Consider the following 21,645-nt stretch of genomic DNA (forward strand, 5'->3'; position numbering starts at 1 on the left):
GTTCACATCCCTCTCAGCCAACCACAAACAGCCACAGCATCAGATAGGGAGTATATATTCAGCATCTGTCATCTTAGAAAAGTCAAAAGCAAAGAAACAGAGTGAGACTGCGAGAGAGAAAGAGAGAGCGCGTGCGCACGAGAAAAACGCAACATTGATTTACAATTGTGGTGACCTCCTCCCAGGCTACCTTTGCATCATCAGCCCGTGGAGGTCTGCTCGCAGTTCCGTATATTCGGACACTGCGAGCGTGGACCTCCTGGACCAAAACATCAGTTTCCTCCTGGGAGAAGTTTGGCAGAACAGACAGACAAAGTTAGCGACAAACTGGTGAACAGAGTGGAGCATTTAGCAGCTAACGAGAGAGACGCTTTTCTGAGGAGTTGGTAGAGACCAAAAACAGAGCTAAGATGAGAGTAAATATTGGACTATGCACAAACACAACTCCAAATGAATACTGATCTTACAGTACAGCTTGTTTCTTGTCCCCCAAAGGGCAGGAAAAATAGCTAACACAGTTTTAAAAAATCTAGATCTGCAGGAAGCAGGGATATCATTCCCCTGATGAATATCTTAAATTGTATTATTATTATATTAACATAAAGATTCATAACGTTTTTGGGCTGTTTGAATCAAATGTAAGGATGCTTTGGCTTTATTAGTGGGTTACAGTAAAGAGACACAGCAGAGAAAGGAGAAGGAAGAGGTAAATTACATGTTATGTCAGCTTCCTTTCAAACTGCCAAGAATTTCTGGTATTGTTCCAGAATGACTGGAAGTAAAAGTGATGGTGCCTTCCATAACATAGCTGAGCATTCAGCTCCACGCTGCTGGTGGTAGAAACTGGAACAACTCAAACCTGTTGGTTAGTCACCTTTCCACAGAAACCATGCAACTTCACTGTCACTCTGTTTTATCGGTTTGTTTGTTTTCATCTTCAGAGGCAACGTCAGTGTTCACTGTTATTGTCTGTCATCACTGGGCAATATTTTTCTTTCGTCTTGTCCTTGTTTTTGATTCTTTAGGAGTAATCTTCCATACTTAACTGTCTAGCTACCTAAAAATGCACTGGACACACAAGGGACCACTCTAGGAAAAGCAGCAGCTGTTGCAAAGCTGGTGTTATTTTACAGCGAGTAAACAACACCTAAGGTTAACTCACTGTTTAAGATAAGGGAAGTCAAAAGGTATTAAGTTTGCCAGTCAAATGTTTAGCTTTTGAATGGTTAAGGCTTTACAGGGCGATGGCTGGGGATGGGAGCCAGTGCAGTAAATGGAGTGGTGTAGCAAAACTGGGAGAGGTTGAACCAAGCGGCAATTTCCAGGGCTGAAAAATGAAGCCAACTCTGAGGTGCCAAAAAATGCTTTTTCAGTTAATAGCCCACTGAAGCTGACTCTGGAAGCAAGTCTGTACTGTGGACCCCCATGTTAAAATGCCTCTTTTAACTTACAGCAGAAATAAACATGTTTACAGTCTGGTACAAAAACTAGTTTTGGTCTCTAAAGCTAATATTCCCCTTAATGACAATTAAGGGTGGGTGACTTATAACTCCCCTGTTAAAATCTTATTAAGGCTTGACAGGCTGTCTGCAAGGCGTCACCACAGTGTATGAGTCAGATCCACCCCTCGCTCCTTCACAGCTCCACCCTCTCGTCCAAATTTGGTCACTTCTAGCTCCAAAAAACCCAGAGCGCTGCAGCCAAAATGCTGAATTCGAGGCTTCAAAATGAGAATCCACAAACCAATGGGTGTGTCATGGTAACTACTATTTTATACAGTCTATGGGTTAAACACCGGCCGAAAGATGTGCAGGGGCTGGCTGCGGCAGCCTCCATGATGAACATGGCTGTCCTTAAGACAAGGGGGGCCTTGTTTTGCCTCCAGCTAAGCCCTGCCCACCAAAAAACATCATACTGTTTACTAATAGTAAAAGGGTCTATGCCAGGAGTGTCAAACATATGGCCCATGGACCAGAACCAGCCCGCTGAAGGGTCCAATCCGGCCCACTAGATGACTAGACTAAAAGGTGCCAGGTTTCAGGAGCAAGTTAAACAATGCATTGCTTATTTCATGTAAAAATCTGCTTCAGAGGCTTTTCCACCCTGACTAGAATACAGTTCTCTGATATAACAATAAATACTTGTCATGACCACGTTTAAAGATATTGAACATTGTGCAAAATATTGTCAATTAGCAGCTTCACTTCAAAAGAGTCTGTAATGGGAAATGTATGGATAAATGCACATGTAATGACAGTGAGAAGTAGACTGACTGAATGTGGAAAAACAGATATTCTGTTGACATTGCGCTTATTTTTCTTGACATCTCAGGCTATTTATCTGTTTTGTAAAAGGATGAACATCTACAGAATGTACTTGAAATTCTTTAAACCAAAAAAAAGGGAAAATATTAGAGCTGATGGTACTTAGGTTATTGTGCAATGGTTTAATTGGTCCGGCCAATCTGAGATCAAACTGGGCTGTATGTGGCCCATGAATTAACATGGCAGCACAGGCTGCAGCACAGGCTGCAGCTCAGCTGCGGAACATCGAAAGAACAGGAGTCTCACCTATTGTCTCTGCTTGATATGTGTTTTTCAGCAATACACAGTGAAAATGGTCTTTTGATAATCATATTCTCTTTATATCACCTTTCACGACAGCTTCAATGTCTATGTCTGTCATAGACATGAAAAAATATAAATATTTCTTTTAACTCAACTTCCCTTACAAAATAAAAGCCCTCTGGCAATGTCTGTGTTGACAGAATCCCTTCATTTGCTAACACAAGGCTTTTTATTGTGCAATATTGTCATGACTGTGTTGCCTACAATGCAGTGGCTTGCATGGCTCCTTGAATGAGTGGAGTACCGGCTTTTAGTTATCGAAATACAGTACAGTACAGCTGTAGGCAGCTCTGCAGCAACGCTGTCTGCATGAAGAACCCACACGTGTGAGCCACAGCATTTCTACAAGGTAGCCGTCATGCACTGCTTACGCAGGCAGTGTGGTCCTAGCGTAATGTCTCCATCAAAAATCATATTCACTATAGGCCTTATTTGGTACACTTTTGACCTATGTTTCATTTGTTTCTCTCTTATTTGACTGTCTTTTGTTCACATGAATATCAAAAGGCATTGTGCTCCTTATTTTTGGTTTTGTATTGTCCTCTTGCACTAAATAAAACTTATGTGCAGTGTAACACCTCAAGGTACCCAAAATGTAAACTTTTTGAAATTTGTGTCTGTGTAATTGATATATTGATATGTCTAGATGTGCTTCCACAACGATTCCGACCGCCATCACCTAGACTGACCCAACACACACACATCCAAATACACAGCCTTGATGAGTATGTTTCACTCATCTATTTGTATGTGTGTTTATGTTTGTGTTGCACTCCCCACCCCAGCTGAGCAATTCTTGTAACTATGCAGTTGGAATAATAACAGCCTCACCGGCTAATGACGATAATGGTGCTGGCGATTACCACAGCACAAGAAAAGAACGATGGGGAGAGAAAGGGGGAGTATGGATATCGCTGGACAACAAAAGATTGCATAATTTAGTCTTCTTTTTCTTTTCAGTCTCATTCATCCATCCATCCTCACACATTCTTACATCCCATCCCTCCATTTCTTCTCTTTTTTTTCCATCTTCCCACATTATGAACCTTCTGTCTCCCTCCACTCCCAGACTTCCCTCTCTTCTTTTCCCAACCCCACCTCCCCTCTCCTCTCTCACCCTGTAACCTCCCCCCTCCTCCACCCCCTTCTCTCTTTCTGGCTAATTTAAAATTTGTCAGACGCTTGCGTCTTCTGGATGGCTGGCCTTTGATATTTTGCGAGCTCCATTTGGCACAAACAAGCCTGCGGCCCTGGTGCATCCTGCTGACTGCTGCACTAGTGGCAGGCCCCCGCCATTTATCTTAGCCCTGGCCACCCAATGCTTACTCATTACAGGAGCCTCGGCACCAGCTTAACCCCCACCTCTCTGCCGACTGCGCGCATGCAAACACACTCAAAAACAGTCAAATGGTGTGTGTATGTGTGTGCGCATAAACATAAGCAAATGCATATCACCAAACGCATTCATACCCCATGGACACATGGGTAGGAGCATGCAGACAGAGGGACACGTGCTTGCAAATTCAAACACACACACACACACACACACACACACACACTGGGATCATTGCTTGGTAGCCCCCCGCCCCAAGAGGTAAATGGCTACATTTCCCCATACAGTATGAGCCCATCTCTGTATGTTTTATAGTCGAGGTTAAATGCTCCATCTTTTCACCTCCCCACTGGCTTTCAATGCTCTCCACAAGTGTTTCTCTACATGTTAAAGAGAATGTGTTTTCCAGCATTTGAGTTTCCTTTGCCTTTTGTTCAAGTGTGTTTGCTAACTGCATTTAGTGTTCGACCCAGGCACACTGAGACTACATAGAAGCCATACTCTGATTTTATACACTGACCGAGTAAGGAACAAAAGCTGTTTCCCCAAGCTGTTCTGTCATGCTCGTGGGACAGTGGGAACTCCCCTGTGTGTTTGCAAAAGCTCACACATTATACCCAGCACTTGTTCTCACCAGCAAAGATGCCTCATTTAGAGTTTAATCCTCACCTGATTCAGTGGAATTGTTAATTTCTTACAAATACAGATACAAGGACAGATATTTAAAGATCATCAGACATTTTCAACTTCAATTATTACTAACTCTACAACACTGCGGGGTTACATGAGCTCCTCTCTATTCAATCAATCAATCAATCAACTTTATTTGTAGAGCGCTTTTCCTGCATGGACATGCAACACAAAGTGCTTTACAGAATTAAAAGCAATTAACACAATTAAAGAAAGAAAAACAATTACAAAGAAAGAAAGCCCCTCCCTCCCACCCTTCTTACTACACACACACACACACACATACACATTCTCCAGACTCTACATAGATGATTATAAAACTGATATTATTGGACTATTGGACATTAAAAGCCAAGACCATGCTTGCAATTATCTTCAAATGCTACATGAGCAACAGGCTGGTTAACTCCAGTAAAAAGTCTCCACCAGGATGTTTCTTTAGCCTAGAAAAAACACACTGCAACAGTGTCAGCTGTAGGTGCCAGTGTGAGCTTTAATTCAGCAGTGAATAAGTAAATAAGTGGCTTGTTAGCCACTGAACAGCAGCGGAGCAAGCAGCCATCTCTGACAGAGATGAAAGTTTGGTTTTAATCACCAACTCTGTGAGACATGAGTTTAAACCTCCAGAGTAACATGTTGCAGATTGAGACAGAATTCAGGCTTTGATTAAGGTATTTCTCTGCTTCATTAGTTTACAGTGAACCCAGGTACAAATCCTAGTTGTCTCAGATTAGTCATTTGTGGTGTCAAAGTTTTTTAAAGCATAAATAGAGAGATTTTGAGCTTTTCAAATGATGATCAGTAAATGTGTGCTCATAAATCACCCTATAAACCTGTCAAACAATGTCTGATAATAATAATAATGTCTAATACACAAATTAACCTTACTGGATTAGAAAACATAATGACAAAGAGTTGACTAAAAGGTCACAAATTTTCGTCGACTAAAATGTTTTGAATTTTCGTCAACAAATACAAGACTAAAACCTTGAGGGATAAAAATGACTTAAATGTGACTAAAATTAATAAGCATTTTCATCACTTTATCACTGACTGTATAGTGTATGCCTTCTTTTTTTATTAAAGTTATGTATCATGTCTCTTCCCCTCTTCTTCTTTTATATATCAAAGATTATTTATTGCCCCTACTGCTGCCTGTGGACGAGGACTCAGCTCTAAACACATTCACTTCCTTTGTGTATTTTGTGTTTCAGTTACTTGAATGTTAAGCTTGCTCATTGTCAACACATCCACCACAGGAGCTATAAAAGGCATTTCCACTTTTTGAAGAAAAAAAAAGGATCTTGCAGTTGCTTTTTATTTGTAATGAATTCTAGTCATCCTAGTTTATAAGCACCACTAAGCAGCCATGTAAAATCCTCTTGGTATCTATGTTTATTGATAAAACATCTTTAGAACTCACTATGACAGAAACTCACCGTGGTTCACACTGGGTAACTGTCCAGCATCTTGTTTTGTTTTTGTACAGTGAGATAAGTGTATGAGTCTAAATGTGCTTGTGTGTGTGTTTTGAAACAGTCTAGACATCCATCTAACATCATAACCCTCACCCCAAATCAAATCCATTGTTGGCAAGTATTGATTTGCCTCAACTTGTTTCTGTCACATGTAGATGTCACACAACTGTGCACGCGCACACACACACACACCTGCCTTTTCTCTCTCTGTTTGTATTGTGCTTCCTCTCAGGAAGAGAGGGCAATTTTTACAGCAGTGAGGCTTTAAGTGGAGCAGAAAATAGACATTGACCTATCTGTTAATATCAGCTTAATCGCAGCCCTCTCTGTCAGGAGCCACTGAATGTGTGAGGACAACCAGAAGATCACACTCTTTGTATGGCTGAGTGTGAGTGTGTGTGTGTGTGTGTGCAGAAATACACGGTACATGTTTATAAGACAAATAAGATCAAACCAAAGTTTTACTATTTTTGAAAAAGTGACCACGTAACCAAGTTTGACTTCCACCAGGCTTTTGTTTGGTTTCACTGCAGTTTACATGCTTGTTTTTGATAGCTTATTGTGTGTGTACAGAGATATTTCAAAGGCAATTGTTTTTTTTAAAAAGAAACTCTCATAATTACAAATGAACTAATCACGACTTGTGCTCTGGATGCACAAGTGGTGCAAGTCTATTGGTTTATAACAACATATAGATATTAAAGCTATCATACTACAACTGTTACCACATTGGTCATAACTGAGCTGCAAATGCTGCAAAATATGACATGTAGTGATGGTTTCATGTTGTGCTGTGTTACCTTGTGCTAACTGAGCAGAGAGAGCAGGAGAGCAGCAGGCACTGTTGTGGCGATCAGCGGTGTCCAGCTGTTGGTCCCATTACCATCACAAATAGAATTTTCTGGGAGGCACTGAATGCTAATAATAGTAAGCTCAAAATCTGTGACAGCATCACAACTATTTTTGCAAGTTTCACTTTCCCCTGCTATTTTATTGCAAAAAAACACACCTATAAACACAGCAAAATGCATCGCTATTTTTTTTTTTTAGAAAAGCTGCTGTGAAATCATGCATTTCAGGCCACAACAATCCCAAAAACAGCTTGCAAAATCCTGCAGGGACTGAATACGTACTCAGCTTTTGAAATGTGGATTGGAAAAGTGACAGAGTAACAGGAACCTGACATGGCCGCATTCGCTGGAAACAGGCATTAGCTTCCTGTTGCTCATACTGTAAAGCTGCCAGTATGCTTCTTCAGAGCTGCTTGTTGGATGATTGGATAGTCGAATACCTCCACAACATTTTAGATGTCACATTAGAGGGGCTGTGCCAATAGATTAATTTTCTTGAAACCCCTTAATTTGCAACCCGTTCTCACTCCAAGGTCGATGAATACTGGTGCGTGATCAGTGACTTCCAACGTCGGAAACCAACAAAGAAAGCTAACCTTTCACGTTGGCATGATAAGCATTATTGTTTAATGCTGCCTGTTGGCATCAGGGCGAAATATGGTGTGACAACAACAAAAGTTAAGGCGGCAGACGTCCAAGCAGGGTGGTTGGGAGGGGTGGTGGATGCTACCAACAACCTTTCACCTGGGAGACTGGTGTTCCCTTTTCATAAGATGTAAAGCCAAACCCGGTTCTTTTTTCTTAAACTCAACCATGTGCATTTGTTGGCTAAACCCAACCACATGGGTTTGTTGTTAAAGGAAAAAAAAAGTCAGTTCACGGTGTTGTACTAAGTAGTGCATTTATTTTGAAAGACAGAGAGACAAAACAGAAGTGTATTTTGAAAACAGACAATGCATGTAACAGGCTGAAGTTGACATGGTGTCCCAAAAGGTCAACAAACCACGTCATATCTCAACATGGAAAGTCCATGACCAAACGTCAATATGTGACGAGGTCAGAGTGAGAATGTGATGTAATTTGACATTCATGCCTGCTTTAGCGATCATCTGTGTGGAGGTGAGAGAGGAGACAGGGTTTGAACTTCTTTCTCTTGCTCTTTTTTTTTTCATTTGAGACACAATTTCTGTAACTGTCCAAATGCTGAATCAGGTGCAATGCTATGAATCTCCTTCAACACTGACTGATTGAAAATGACAGTTGATGATTTCTGATTTCCAACATGGTCAGACAGCACGTTGTACAGACTAGTTCTGTTGTAGCGGACCCAGTCAATCTGCATGAGGGTGCCTGCTAAAAACCGTCCGCTGGAAACAGAATGGAAAGCTGGGTAGACAGGATAAACAGAGAAGAATATCCTAACATCATTTTTGTCCATCACTGTGCCATTTCCTTTCCCATGTATCATTAAGAAGGATTGTGCTGTTAACAACAAGACATAAAGGCGAAAGTAATTTCCTTTTGGTTTTAAGACCTTGAAACATTGTTTGGCAAAAAAATAACTTCCTTGATGGGGAAGATAATGGATAAGACAGACGGACGGTGTTGAGATTAGGCTCACTGTGAAATTTCTAACTTTTCTCAATGTTCGGCAGCTCTGCCACCATAAGTGTATGATTGTGTGACAACTGCCACAAAAGTGGTTTTACAGAGTTTGTGTGGGCTGCTTGCTGATGACTTTTGGTGTTTTTGGTCTCTCAGTGTTTCATATATATATTTATTTGTACATTCTTTAAAATTATATTACTGATTAAACCACCTCTTCTATGTTTGCTCTAGTCATTTTTCTCTAGTCAACTTGAATTCAGTTGACAGGAAGACGACGATACTGCTAGCTGACAGGCGAGGTGAGTGAATGACAGTTTAAGAAAAAGTTAAGTTCTTGCTAAGTAATGTTAATGTTAGAAGCTTTAGCTGTGACACAACAGGTTGAAAGCTACTGGCTAATCATGCATGATGTGAGCTCATTAAGTCAGTGCCATGCTCCCAAAGGTAACGTTATTTAATGTTATGCAGGTGGCTGTTTCATGACCCAATAAAGTTACAAGAGGTTAGGTGGTGTAGAAACTATATATACCGTATACATATATATGTATATATATATATAAATACATTGTAATGTACATTGTACATTATAAACACATTGGACTTACAGTTGAAAATCAGTACCTGGAACAAAATAAAATTACTTTAACATTACAAAATAAATTTGTCCCAGGGTAACTAACAAATAATATGTTAAGTCAACACGATTCTAATGTGAACAAAGTATCTTGGTATCACAAGTGAAAATCAATTGAGGTAAAGAGGAATATTATGTCAGCTGGCCACATTCTGATCATGTGGGACCAATGTACACATTAAAATTAAGTATCCTAAATTTAAAGGATTTTTTTTTTTCAGTGAACTGGTTTCAGCCATGACTCAAAATCTCAGTAACCAACTGTCATTGAATTTGAACTTCCTTATGTTGATACGGTGACAGCTAATGTTATGGCCTTAAAGGGATAGTGCACCCAAAAATGAAAATTTAGCCATTATCTACTCACCCATATGCTGATGGAGGCTCTGGTGAAGTTTTAGAATCCTCACAACACTTGCAGAGATCCAAGGGGAGAGGGGGTACCTTAGCAACACAACTCCACCTAATGGAGGCTTATGGCGCCCCAGATTCAAACGTCCAAAAACACATAATTGAAACCACAAAATATCTCCATACTGCTCGTCTGTAGTGATCCAAGTGTCCTGAAGCCCCGACATAAAAAGTTGTTTTGAAAAACGTCATTTAAACTCAAATTTTAGCCTCATTTTAGCCTGCAGCTCTAACTGCCTCTCTGTGCACCGTATTCACGTGTGTGCGCTAACGCGAGACCGTGAGTCATGGGCACCGCGTTCATGTGCTTTTGCTGGTGCACATGAGCGCGGTGCACAGAGAGGCAGTTAGAGCTGCAGGCTACAATGAGGCTAAAAACAGAGTTCAAATGCATTTTTTCCAAACAACTTTTTATGTCAGGGCTTCAGGACACTTGGATCACTACAGATGAGCAGTATGGAGATACTTTGTGGATTCAATTATGTGTTTTTGGACGTTTGAATCTGGGGCGCCATCAGCCTGCATTAGGTGAAGTTGTGCTGCTACCCCCTCTCCCCTTGGATCTCCGCAAGTGATGTGAGGACTCTATAACTTCACCAGAGCCTCCATCAGCATATGGGTGAGTAGATAATGGCTGAATTTTCATTTTTGGGTGCACTATCCCTTTAACAGCACTTCACAGAACTAGTATTTTGGAGGTGTGCAGAGGGACACAGACAGACCAACACACAAGTATAAAAGCTCACAACGGTGTAGGCCACATGCGTAGACTTCAGCATAGGCTCTGCATAGAGCTGATGCACAAGTATAAATCCAGCTTTACCTGCTCTGTGTCTATTTTTTATAATCTCTGTAGCCCATCCTCGTTTCTTCAACCAGCTGTATGAATGGAGTCCTATTCCGTGGTGGCAAGCTTCATTGCAGAGGCATTCAAACCCAGTCTGTGAGTCACACAACTCATTCTAACAAGAATTAAGTCATACTTGTACATGAAGCAAAGTTTAAAAAATCATGCAAGTGGCATATTGTTTTGAAAATATGGTTTCCATCAGGTACACATATGAGGTGGCTCCGGTCTTTACACTGATGGAGGATGCTGTGCTGAGGAAGATGATGGAGATGACTGGCTGGGAGGAAGGGGGAGACGGAATCTTCAATGCAGGTACAATAACTGGCAGATACTGATATTCATACCTCTGTTACTGTGTTTCTGTTTTCTTTTTTTTTTGATACTTTCATCCAACCTAGAGTGTTATATGTGCAGCATCTTCAGTATCAATGCAGCAGATTATTTTTTTGGCTTTTCATGCCTTTATCAGATAGGACAGACTCACGCCGGAATTCCACTGGATGCGTGTCCGTTGCGGAACGGCTGCGCTGGTTATCCCCTGCTTCTCCGCCGTCTGTCAACACCCACCGGCTGCGTTTGCTGTGCAGAGCGGTGCAGCTCCGTCGGACAGCGGGAGTCACGAGGACCCACGAAATCTTGCGAATTCACGCACAATCGCGCGATATAACAAGATGTAGGCCTAGTTTCTATAAACAGAACCACAAAACCAGAGGAGTAGTAGGAAGACATCTCGGTGCACCTCCATGATTAACATCTCCTCGTCCATGGTGTCAATGGGGTGAAATGACGTCTGAAAACCTCTGACCTGTTGACTTCAGGCCTGCCTCTGCCCATTATGACGTTTTCAAGGTGTAGCGCAGGGAAATATGATCCACCGTGAACACTGTGTATTTCATTGTGAAAATTAACCGGATGTTTTATTTTGTTTCTGTGCACGACTTCCTGCCCCGCACGATCTGCTCCATGCTGAATTGCTGCGTTGTGCTCTAGCGTCCGGCAAAAACAGAAGTCCTGAGTATCTGTTGCGGAGGGCTGCTGTGACGCTGTGTCAGCTGTGACGGAGTGGGAACGCAGCACAGCCGCAGCCGGTGGAAGCACACACATTGACTAGAATTGTTCCGGAGTGCAGACGCAACCCACGCGCATCTGGTGGAATTGGAGGTAACGCCGGAATTCCACTGGATGCGTGTCCGTTGCGGAACGGCTGCGCTGGTTATCCGCTGTGTGCTCCGCCGTCCGTCAACACTCACCGGCTGCGTTTGCTGTGCGGGGTGGTGCAGCTCCGTCGGACAGCGGGAGTCATGAGGACCCACAAGATCCACGAGCCGGTGGAAGTACACACATTGATGAATCGGCTCCACTGCCGTTCCGGAGCGCAGATGCAACCCACACGCATCTGGTGGAATTTCGGGATGAGTGTGAAAGGGGAAAGAGAAGGCATGTAATTTCATGCAGGATTTGAACTTGCGACTGCTGCACCAAAGATGGTGACTTTGTGGTACCTGCTATACCCACTAAGCTACTGGTCACCCCAATGTAGTGTTGTTTTATCACATAAAGCCGGGTGCACAACCTAACGCATTGACGGATTGACGCTGACCGGAAGTCATTCATTCCAATGGAGGTGAAAATGACGGATAGTAACGGACTAGCGTGCAGCATGGCAGCGGTTCCGTTGACCTCGCGGCGTTGTTCTGGGGCTGGGGAATGCGTTGGGGAAACGCTCCGTTAAAACAGGAAAAATAGGTTGTGCACCCGGCGTAAGACCTGTGTACTGTTTGCCTTTTAGGTGGCTCAAGGTCCAACATGTACGCTATGAACGTAGCCAGGTTTCATCATTGTCCTGACATTAAAGAGGACAGCCTCTCTGCTGTTCCACAGCTTGTCATCTTCACATCACAGGAGGTAGCCTTTACAGGAATTAAGAGAACATATTAAGAACAACTAGTTAAACATGTTAAGATTTGTTTGTAGGAAGTACTTTCTCTAAAATTGAACAGTGTCAGCAACCTAGATTCTTAACAACATTTTGTGTGACTATTTTTTTTTTTTAATTTTATGACATTTTTTCTTAATATAACTTGTCTCTGTTGTAGATCTCATTCACCTTCATGCCTCTTATGCCTCTTAATAAGACAAAAATATTTTTTTGGCAACCAGCTTTTCAAACACGTTCTCATCCTAATTTGTTAAATACTGCGGGTCCATGTCATTGGTTCGACATCCCATTAGTCCGACTGTCCGCGGTGCTGAATGGCTTGAGGCGGAGCAGGCTCACGGCTTATGAGTTTGTCACTTTCTTTTTCATTTTAACCCACACCATGATCTTTTCCTGACCCTAACCAAGTGGTTTTTGTGCCTAAACCTAACCAGACCTTAACCACAGGGCATCATGATGATTTTAGAACGGACTTCGGAACAATGAGTTTAATATGGTCGGAACAATGGGATGTCGAACCAATGGGCAGTTCCCAATACTGCCGCTTTGTCAGTGAACCTGCACGTCTAAATATGATACACTAGATACCGTCCTGGGTCACTTTTGGACATTCAGGGATGGCGTGTCAATTTACGCTCGTTACATGCATACAGTATTTTCAAAACAAACTTACAATGGTAAGGTAAAACTCTTCATTGTTAGGTTTCTTTCCTTAGGTTTAGGCAAAAAAAACTCTGTGGTTAGGTTTAGAAAAACAAACAAACAAAAAAACAACAACAAAAAAACATCATGGCTTAGCTTAAAATTCACATGGGAAATAAACAGCGGCTCCCACGGGCTCTCGGGTGGTTGGACCTATCCACCTCAATATCCCGCCTGCTGTACATGGACTTCCTTGCTCTCTACATTATGGCAGTTGCTGGCAGCGTTGGGATGGATTATTACCTGCTGCCTCTAAAACTGATGTGCCTCTGTGTGTTGGTGTCTGATGCTGACATCACTGACAAAGCTGTGGTGTTAAGGCGGATTTATACTTGCGCATCAGCTCTACGCAGTGCCTACACTGTAGCCTACACATGTGGCCTATGCTGTTGTGAGAATTTATACTAGTGTGTTTGTGTGTCAGTGTAACTCTGCAGTTACACCTCCAAAACACTAGTCCGCGGTGGGGTTTCTGTGAAGTGCTGTGAAGTTTAAAACACAGCCAAAACATACATTGAAAATGGCTTTAGAGCGACAATTTGAAACACAAGTACACATACCGGCTTTATTAAAACTCACAAGATTCACAAATATAGCACTTGTCTTTTGCTGGACGCATATACTCCACAAATACAACATGTTAATGTTATTAGCATCAACCTATGGCATTTTACATTGTGTAAATCAACCTAGTGGCTAGTGGAGATTTCCTCTACTCATATGAAGCCAGGATAAATCACATACAAGACTTAAATGCTAATTTGTGAGGGATTTGTTGTCTTCACAATTTATTGTTTTTAATAAAAGTAAATAAAAGCTTTGTTTCCACTGAGAGACATGGTTTTCAGCTTATAAAAATAGACAGGAGGTTTGCGTCGCCACAACGTGTAGTTACATTTCTGAGGAGGTGCACAGCAGGATACGGCTTAGGTATTTTAGACGTAGTATAAATCCCACTTTAAATGAGTTGGGAGTGAGAACAGGCTGATTTTTTTTATAGAACTGAATCTTGTAGTTAATTTGCATGATAAACTAAAGAAGTCTGTCTCATGACTGATACTTAGGTTACAAATCCATCAGACCTTTGTAGTTTAAACAGTGATTCATGTGGTAAAACAGAAATTAGATCTAGTGTGTGTGATTCTATTAACCATGGGTGTTGTGTTTGAATATACAAATACCTTTGCTGACAAACTTGTTTTATCTCTTTCAGTGTCGTTATTTAGGCTGACCAAATGTCCTCTTTTGCCCGGACATGTCCACTTTTGACGTCCTGTCCGGGGCGTGTTTATAAATTGATGATAATGTCCGGTTTTCCTTGTGTGTGTGTGTGTGTGTGTGTGTGTGCAGCACGGGCCGCATATTTCTGTCCGAACCTGTCCGAACCCGACAGTCATTCTGTTTTGTTATGTCCTAAACCGAACCGAGCCCGACATTATTTAATCACTAAAGCACTGAGTTTGTGTCACACAGTTGTTATGGTTACAGGCTATTTAACAGGCCGGGCGTGCACCGTGGGTGCTCAGCAGAGAGGGAGACCTCCGTGTTTGAGACGGGAGCGGGCGGCGGGAGGTCCGAGGCTTCCAGCAAGAGGAGAGGGAGAAATAAAACAAAATAAGATAAAATAGGAAAAACTTGTCTCCCTCTTTTATTTTATTTTCAGCGTTTAATCAAGGCGGAGGCGGGCGGCTGGAGGTGAGACTTCCAGCGAGGGGAGAGGTAGAAACAAACAGCCAATGCAATAAACAGGACAGACAATAGGATTTTATTTATTTTTACACTACATTGTCACTGAAAGCTGACTGAATCCGAATCCGACCCGAGCCTGAATACAATTTATACATTTTTGACCGAACCCAGCCCGACCCGTCGGGACCCATCGGGCTCGGATCAGGTAGCCACACTCTAGTGTGTGTGTGTGTGTCCTATCTATAGGGGCCTATCTGAATTTCTGTCTTTGAGAGATATTATTTTGTAATATAACTGAATATTCTATCCATACATATAAATTTTAAATATATTAAAATTATAAGGCATCTTTGAGTAAACTGCGAGTATCATTTAAGTAGGCTATGTCGTGGCCGGCCGAGTGTCCTCTTTTTTGGAAATCAAAATATGGTCACCCTACGTTATTTCCGAAGCAGCAGCTTTACTGGGCATCGGCACTAAGAACGTTTACGTGGTTCCATCTAATACAATGTAAACTGCTTTTATAATCCTACCTGATGTTCAGGTTCTTGCTGTGTGAACAGAGGCCTGGCCAGTGCTAGTTGGCATTGTAATGGTTCTCATCGCCCATGAGAAACACCATGAGTGACATTCAGTTGAACAACTCTGAAACTCAAGTTTTTTTAGTAGTTTGTCTCAGATGGTGAATACAGTTGATCCATTCATTCATATATTCTTTTATCAAAAACTGAATTATTCTGTGTGTTTGTCAGAGGGAGGATGATTCCCTCGGTTCTGGAAGAGAAAATAAAGGCCGCAAAAAGTGAGGTGAATGAGCCATCTAACCTTTTCAGATCTTCATTTGAAAAGAGACATTGTTATATTTATTTTGAAGTACAAAACATTGCAACACCTTTAAGAAAAACTCTTTGTATGTTTATGTCCAGGGTGCAGTGCCCTTCATGGTAAATGCTACAGCAGGCACCACAGTTCTTGGACCATTTGATCCCATTGAGGAGATCGCAGACATCTGTGAGAAGTACAACCTGTGGCTGCATGTGGACGTGAGTTCATTTATTTACTCATTCATCTGAAATCATTGTGTCCCAGTATCAGTATAAATGCATCTTTTCGCTTCCCTGTTTCTCAGGCCTGTTGGGGTGGAGCAGCTCTGGTGTCTAAGAAGCATAAACACATGTTGAAGGGCATCAATAGGTGAACGGTTCCATCAAATCAAAATCAAATTACGTTTATTCATAGAGCAAGTTTAAAAACAAGCAAAGTGCTATACAAAATCAAAACAATAGCGGCTAGTGTTCAGATGCCAGTGATAACACAATGACTGTGATCTTTCTTGGCTGTGTTGCTTGTGTCTGATAAGAGCAAACTCTGTAGCCTGGAACCCTCATAAGATGCTGATTGCATGTCTGCAGTGCTGTGCTTTCCTGGTCAGGGACAAAACAGTAAGAGATGCTCATTTATCACTTGTATGTTTTAATGTAAGCAGTGAAGCATAAAGAAATAACAAAAAAACAAAACAAAAAACCACACAGGATGTGTGTTAAGGCCTAGACACACCAAACCGACAGCAAAGAACTAGTGGTGTGGAGGGCTGACTGTTGCGTTGCTTCATGCTGCCTATAACTCGACCAAAAAGTCGCACCTAAACCACTGTAAAGAGTACAGCCAATGGCCAACTAGCATGTACATTCTACGCGAGCAGCAGTAGTCTTCTATTGCACATCTGTCCATCGTGGAAGAGGCATCCCTCTTCGGTTTCTCTTCCTGAGGTTTCTTCCATTTTTTTCCCTGTTAAAGGGGTTTATTTTGGGGGAGTTTTTCTTTATCTGCTGTGAGGGTACAAGGACAGAGGGATGTCGTATGTAGTATGTTGTAAAGCCCTCTGAGGCAAAAAGCGAATTGTGATATTGGGCTTTATGAATAAAACTGAATTGTATAGTCTGTATTTCTCATTCAAAAAGGGAAACCGTAAGATTGACAAGAAGGATTCAAGAGGCAGGTGAGCACATTAACAACACAACCCAGTGTTTGTTACAATCCCTGTAGATGTCTCTTGGTAAGGGAGGCAACATACAGCCAATACAGTTGGGCAAGCACTGCTGTTGACTGTTTAGTGAGCTGGCAAGTAATAAAAGTTTACTTTAAGAAATTCCCTCAAGGCATTTGAGTGATATCATGTTCACAAGAATGAATTGAATTAAAGGTCACAGTGACCTTGACCTTTGACCACCAAAATTTAATCTGTTCATCGTTGAGTCCATATGAACATTTGTGCCAAATTTAAAGAAAGGCCTTCTTGAGATACCATGTTCACAAGAATGGGACAGGTATCCAGATGAATGGATGGACGGACAACCCGAAAACAAAATGCCTCCAGCTATGGCTATTGCTGTTGAGGCATAATAGCAAACAGAGTACACATATGGCCCAGATTCCAAAACCACTTTCTAGTGCATCATATGAGTTAACTTTTACACACACTGAAATTTCTAAGTTAACAGCAGAGTTAACTATCAAACGTTACATAGAGAGACACAGGAGGTGGACTACTCCAATTAAATCATGGCCACCTCTGGTATTTTCCCAAAGTGGCTTTTATCAGTGGGAGCAATGGATTGTGATTGGTGGCTAAAGCCACGCCACAAAGGGGAAGGATCAGTGGAGCTGAGGAAGACTGCAGTATGAACACAGCTGGGAGGTATGGAGGTGGTGCCCGGGGGGAAATTTCAATGGGGGAGTGGGTGACATATTTACCTGTTCTAAATGACAGAGGAAGAGAAGGTCTGCCCCACAATAAAACATAACAATACAAAGCTGAAGATCACAACATGTGCATGAGCAAACAGTAACACAACAGTTATGAACTCTTTCTGCTAAAGAGCTCAATGGCTAAGAAAATAATTTTACCTAAAGAGTTTGTTTTGATCTCATGCCCCTTTGACATTAGATGTTTGTTCACTTTGCACACTACCGTTTCTCTTCTCCTGCACTGAGCTGAACTGCCTGTCGCAGTGACTTCAGTCACTGCAGGGCTCTCACCTCTGACACCGATTCAACATGTTCAATCGCCTGAAAAAAGCAAACAAGGGCTGATAAGTGCCAATGGTGCAGGACAAACCGAAAACTAAGGCGACAGACGTTCACAGATAGTCCAACATTGACCAATGGTGTGTCAGGGCCCTTAGCTTTTCAGCTAAGTGGAGAACAGGTACACTTTATATTTTCTATCTAAATGGTAGCAATATAAAAGTATTGTTTGAATATATAAAAAATGTAATTGTTTTATGATGCTCAGTGAAATGTATTTATGCTGTGTAAACCATTCTTGTCATTGTGCTTCTACACAGTCTCCTCCATCGCTGCCACTCAGGTAGGGCCTGCTACCTCTTCCAGCAGGATAAGTTCTAATGATGTTAGCTACGACACTGGAGACAAGTCCTTCCAATGCAGCAGGAAGCCGGATGCCTTCAAGTTTTGGCTCATGTGGAAGGCTTTGGGAACTGGAGAGCTGGAGCAGAGGGCGGACAAAGCCCTCGACTTGGCCAGGTTAGTGTGAGGAAATAGACACAATTGAAACTAAGATGTCTTTTGCCCTTATTTGCAAGTTGTGAGCTGCAAAATAAAGGGATACCTTGATCACCACTTCTTCAAGGTAGTTACAAAATCAATATTGAATATGCAGACTATAAATCTAAGTTAGCATTACTTACTGTGGTACAATGACATTATATTCTCTCACTACAATAAATATCAAACAGGAAACAAAATAGTTCCATCGCTATGTTAAAACAGATGTCAAACTGTAAACATTAGGTTGTCTATAATTTATATTTTTCTACTTGAAATGTAGTGAAAATGTGAAAACGATGTGACCATGTTAAAGGGGTCGCAGGTGCAGAGAATATCACCTGCAGCTCCCCTTGGCTTTATACAGAATTACAGTAAATTCAGCTCATTATTAAGCCTTCTGGTCCACAACTTAAATATTTGGTTCAGTTTTTTTTAGGAAAAAACTCTAAAAACCCACTGTGCACTACCTGCTTAGCAGCAAACAGCAGACAGACATGGGTACCTAGATGTTGGACTCTTATGTCAGACTAAGATCAAATTCTGGTTGGAGTGAAAATCGGATTGATGATATTTTAAATGTCTAATGATTAGAATTCCATGTTGTTTGGACATTAATTTTATGATGTTTTGCAGGTGTTGGGTTTTGTCCTCCACACCTTACGGCTCAATGTTGGTATTCAATGCCAAGATGATACTGACATAAGATATTTGGAATGTTGTTGGTATTCTTCATCAATTGACATTGGCATTGGGCAATGTCCTGATATTGGATATTAGTCCCCCATTATCACAACCTAAATTTAACCAAATATCAACATTGTAAGACATCAGTGTTGGCCAGTCGGGCAGGTGTCAAGACTTAGTGTGGGTGCACATCTTGATGAGCTCTTTACCACAGGCTAAGCAGTGTGTCTGCCTGTAAACTGGGAGAAGAACAAGACATTGATCAGCGAGTCCCAAAGCTGCATGCAATATCATCCCCCTGCAGAGCCAGAGAGCCACCGTTTTAGGCGTGCACATGCACTAGCTCGAGACAGTGGGGTATCTGTCAATCATTTTTTAATGTGGTCAATTAGAGGCCCACAATTCCCTGTCACTCAAAAACATATCAGTTTTTATTTCAGCCCATCACTTAACAGTAGTGAGGGTAGTCAGTATTTCAAGTAGCTAGCTATGCTGGTGCCAGCTAGCGTCTGCTTATCAACTCCCCGGTCATAACGGACTACAGTAACTTCAACCACTACTTATTTTAGAAGGACCATCGCAAGAAAGCCTGTTCTTTATTAAACGTATTGGGCAATTAACAGACACTAAATCATAGTTGGTTGTTTCTGGCTGCCAGTGTTAGCTAGTGTAGCTAGCACGCTAGCTGTTTAAGCTGACTAGTCATCTATTTTCACTTCAAAATGTAGATTAAAAATGTTCTCGTCTGTTGATACTTTGTCATGGGTAAATGTTTAATTCCTTAGCTTCACATCCAGGAGTGTGTGGACACTGTGGGGAAGCTGACAGAACCTGCCAACATCCAACCCTCCCTCTGGTTCTTCAAGAGGAGGAGCAGAACACAGCCTGGGACAGCAGGGTTTGCTGGAGGCTCCTGAGGGGCGCAAAGCCAGGCCGCTTGTCATGTTTTGCCCAGGGGGTTTGGTGCCCCTGTCCGGTGGGCAAACTAGTTCCTCTGAACCATCCATTTTAGCATTTATCCAAGTCTATCAACAGGCAGCCATGTTTCAGTCAACATTTTAAAGTGGAAATAAACAACTTTTCAGCTAGCTAACGCTGGCAGCCAGAAACAAATATCTATGATCCATTGTCCATTTGATAATCTAAACAAAAAACGTGCTTCCTCGTGGTGATCCTCCTAAAATGAACAGTGGTGAAAGTTCCTATATTCTGTAATGATCCATGATTAAGTAGTTGATAAGCACACAGCGTTAGCTAGCGAACTAGTGCGCTAGTAGAAAAGTCTTCTATGTCCACTTTAAACGAACAACTGCGAACGCAAGGCTAACATTATTTTTACAATAACTATCAAAAATATATCAATCTCCGTCTCTGCAACATAAAACAGAGGGTCTGGTACTAGCACGCGCGCACATCTAAAACAGAGGCTCTGAATCTTGCGTATGTGCATGTCAAATAGTGGCTCTGCAGGGGGATGTTTCTTGCTGCATGGGGGACGGAGCGATGGAGTCCTTTATGACTGTATAGCAGTGGCCCAGTGTATTATTGTGCACAAGAACAATAAGTGGGACAGCAAAATCCACTTTTTTTTGCAGATAGCAGAAAAGAGAGGGGTTCAGTCTGTTGATGGAAGTAAGTTTTCGCAAGTTTAGCCACAATTTCACGCACACACACACACACACACAGACACAGACACAGACACACACACACATTTATTATTATTATTATTTGGCTAATTTCAAAGCTCATCAGTAAAATACTGTAAAAGCATTTCACCAGGTTTAACGTGATCAGTTTATCTTATTTCATGAATCTAAATTTCATGTTTTGAACTTTTCCTCTTACAGCCTGAATATGCAAAGGTTTGCTTTTGGTAGGCTACATTCCTCCGAGTCTGAGGAATCTTCCAGAAGGCCCTGAGCTCTGGAAAAACTTCACACTGTAAGTAGTTAATTACTGAAAAGTGATATTTTAACATGATGACATTCGAAGATTATTTTCACTTTTCTATTTACCAGCCATGACAATGTCTTAATGGCTGGTATTGTTTGTGTGTGTGTGTGTGTGTGTCATCACGGCAAATGTGGTTCTGGAGACAACTGTTGTAGTGGGTACTACCCCAGAACCAATGTTTCGGTATTTTGCCAGGTGTTTATGTCTGTCTGTATGTGGATTAGCACTATAGCATTACAATCATACAAGATACAGTCACAATACTTTGCAAGTGTGTAGTTGAGATCACAATGAAGTAGTGCTGCACGATTAATCTAATCGCAATCGCAATCGCGATGTCAGGCAGTGCGATTACGTAACCGCATAAAAGGCTGTGATTTGCGATTTAATGTAGGCTAAATAAATGTTAACGTGTGTGCCTGTGAACGTGACTGCCTCTCCTGTAGTGTGTGGAGTTTGTTGACATCACGCCCACAAGCTATCCTGGTGCGTACAGCCGGCGTGCAGCAGTGACCAACACAGACGCTGAAGAAGAGCATGAGCTCGACCATGAACAGCCTGAGTTAGTGGCGAAAAAAACGTCTGTTCCATGGCGATACTTTGGATTCAGGTACGGCGACGTTGAA

The 21,645-nt window shown here is 41.8% G+C and overlaps 1 pseudogene; it reads left to right on the plus strand.

Annotated features, from left to right (window-relative positions):
* Positions 1 to 10,393: 10,393 nt before the first annotated feature.
* On the plus strand, positions 10,394 to 21,011 carry LOC126407086 (acidic amino acid decarboxylase GADL1-like; annotated as a pseudogene).
* Positions 21,012 to 21,645: the final 634 nt, after the last annotated feature.

The sequence above is a fragment of the Epinephelus moara genome, chromosome 2 (genome assembly GCF_006386435.1).
Source record: "Epinephelus moara isolate mb chromosome 2, YSFRI_EMoa_1.0, whole genome shotgun sequence".
Classification (NCBI taxonomy): domain Eukaryota; kingdom Metazoa; phylum Chordata; class Actinopteri; order Perciformes; family Serranidae; genus Epinephelus; species Epinephelus moara.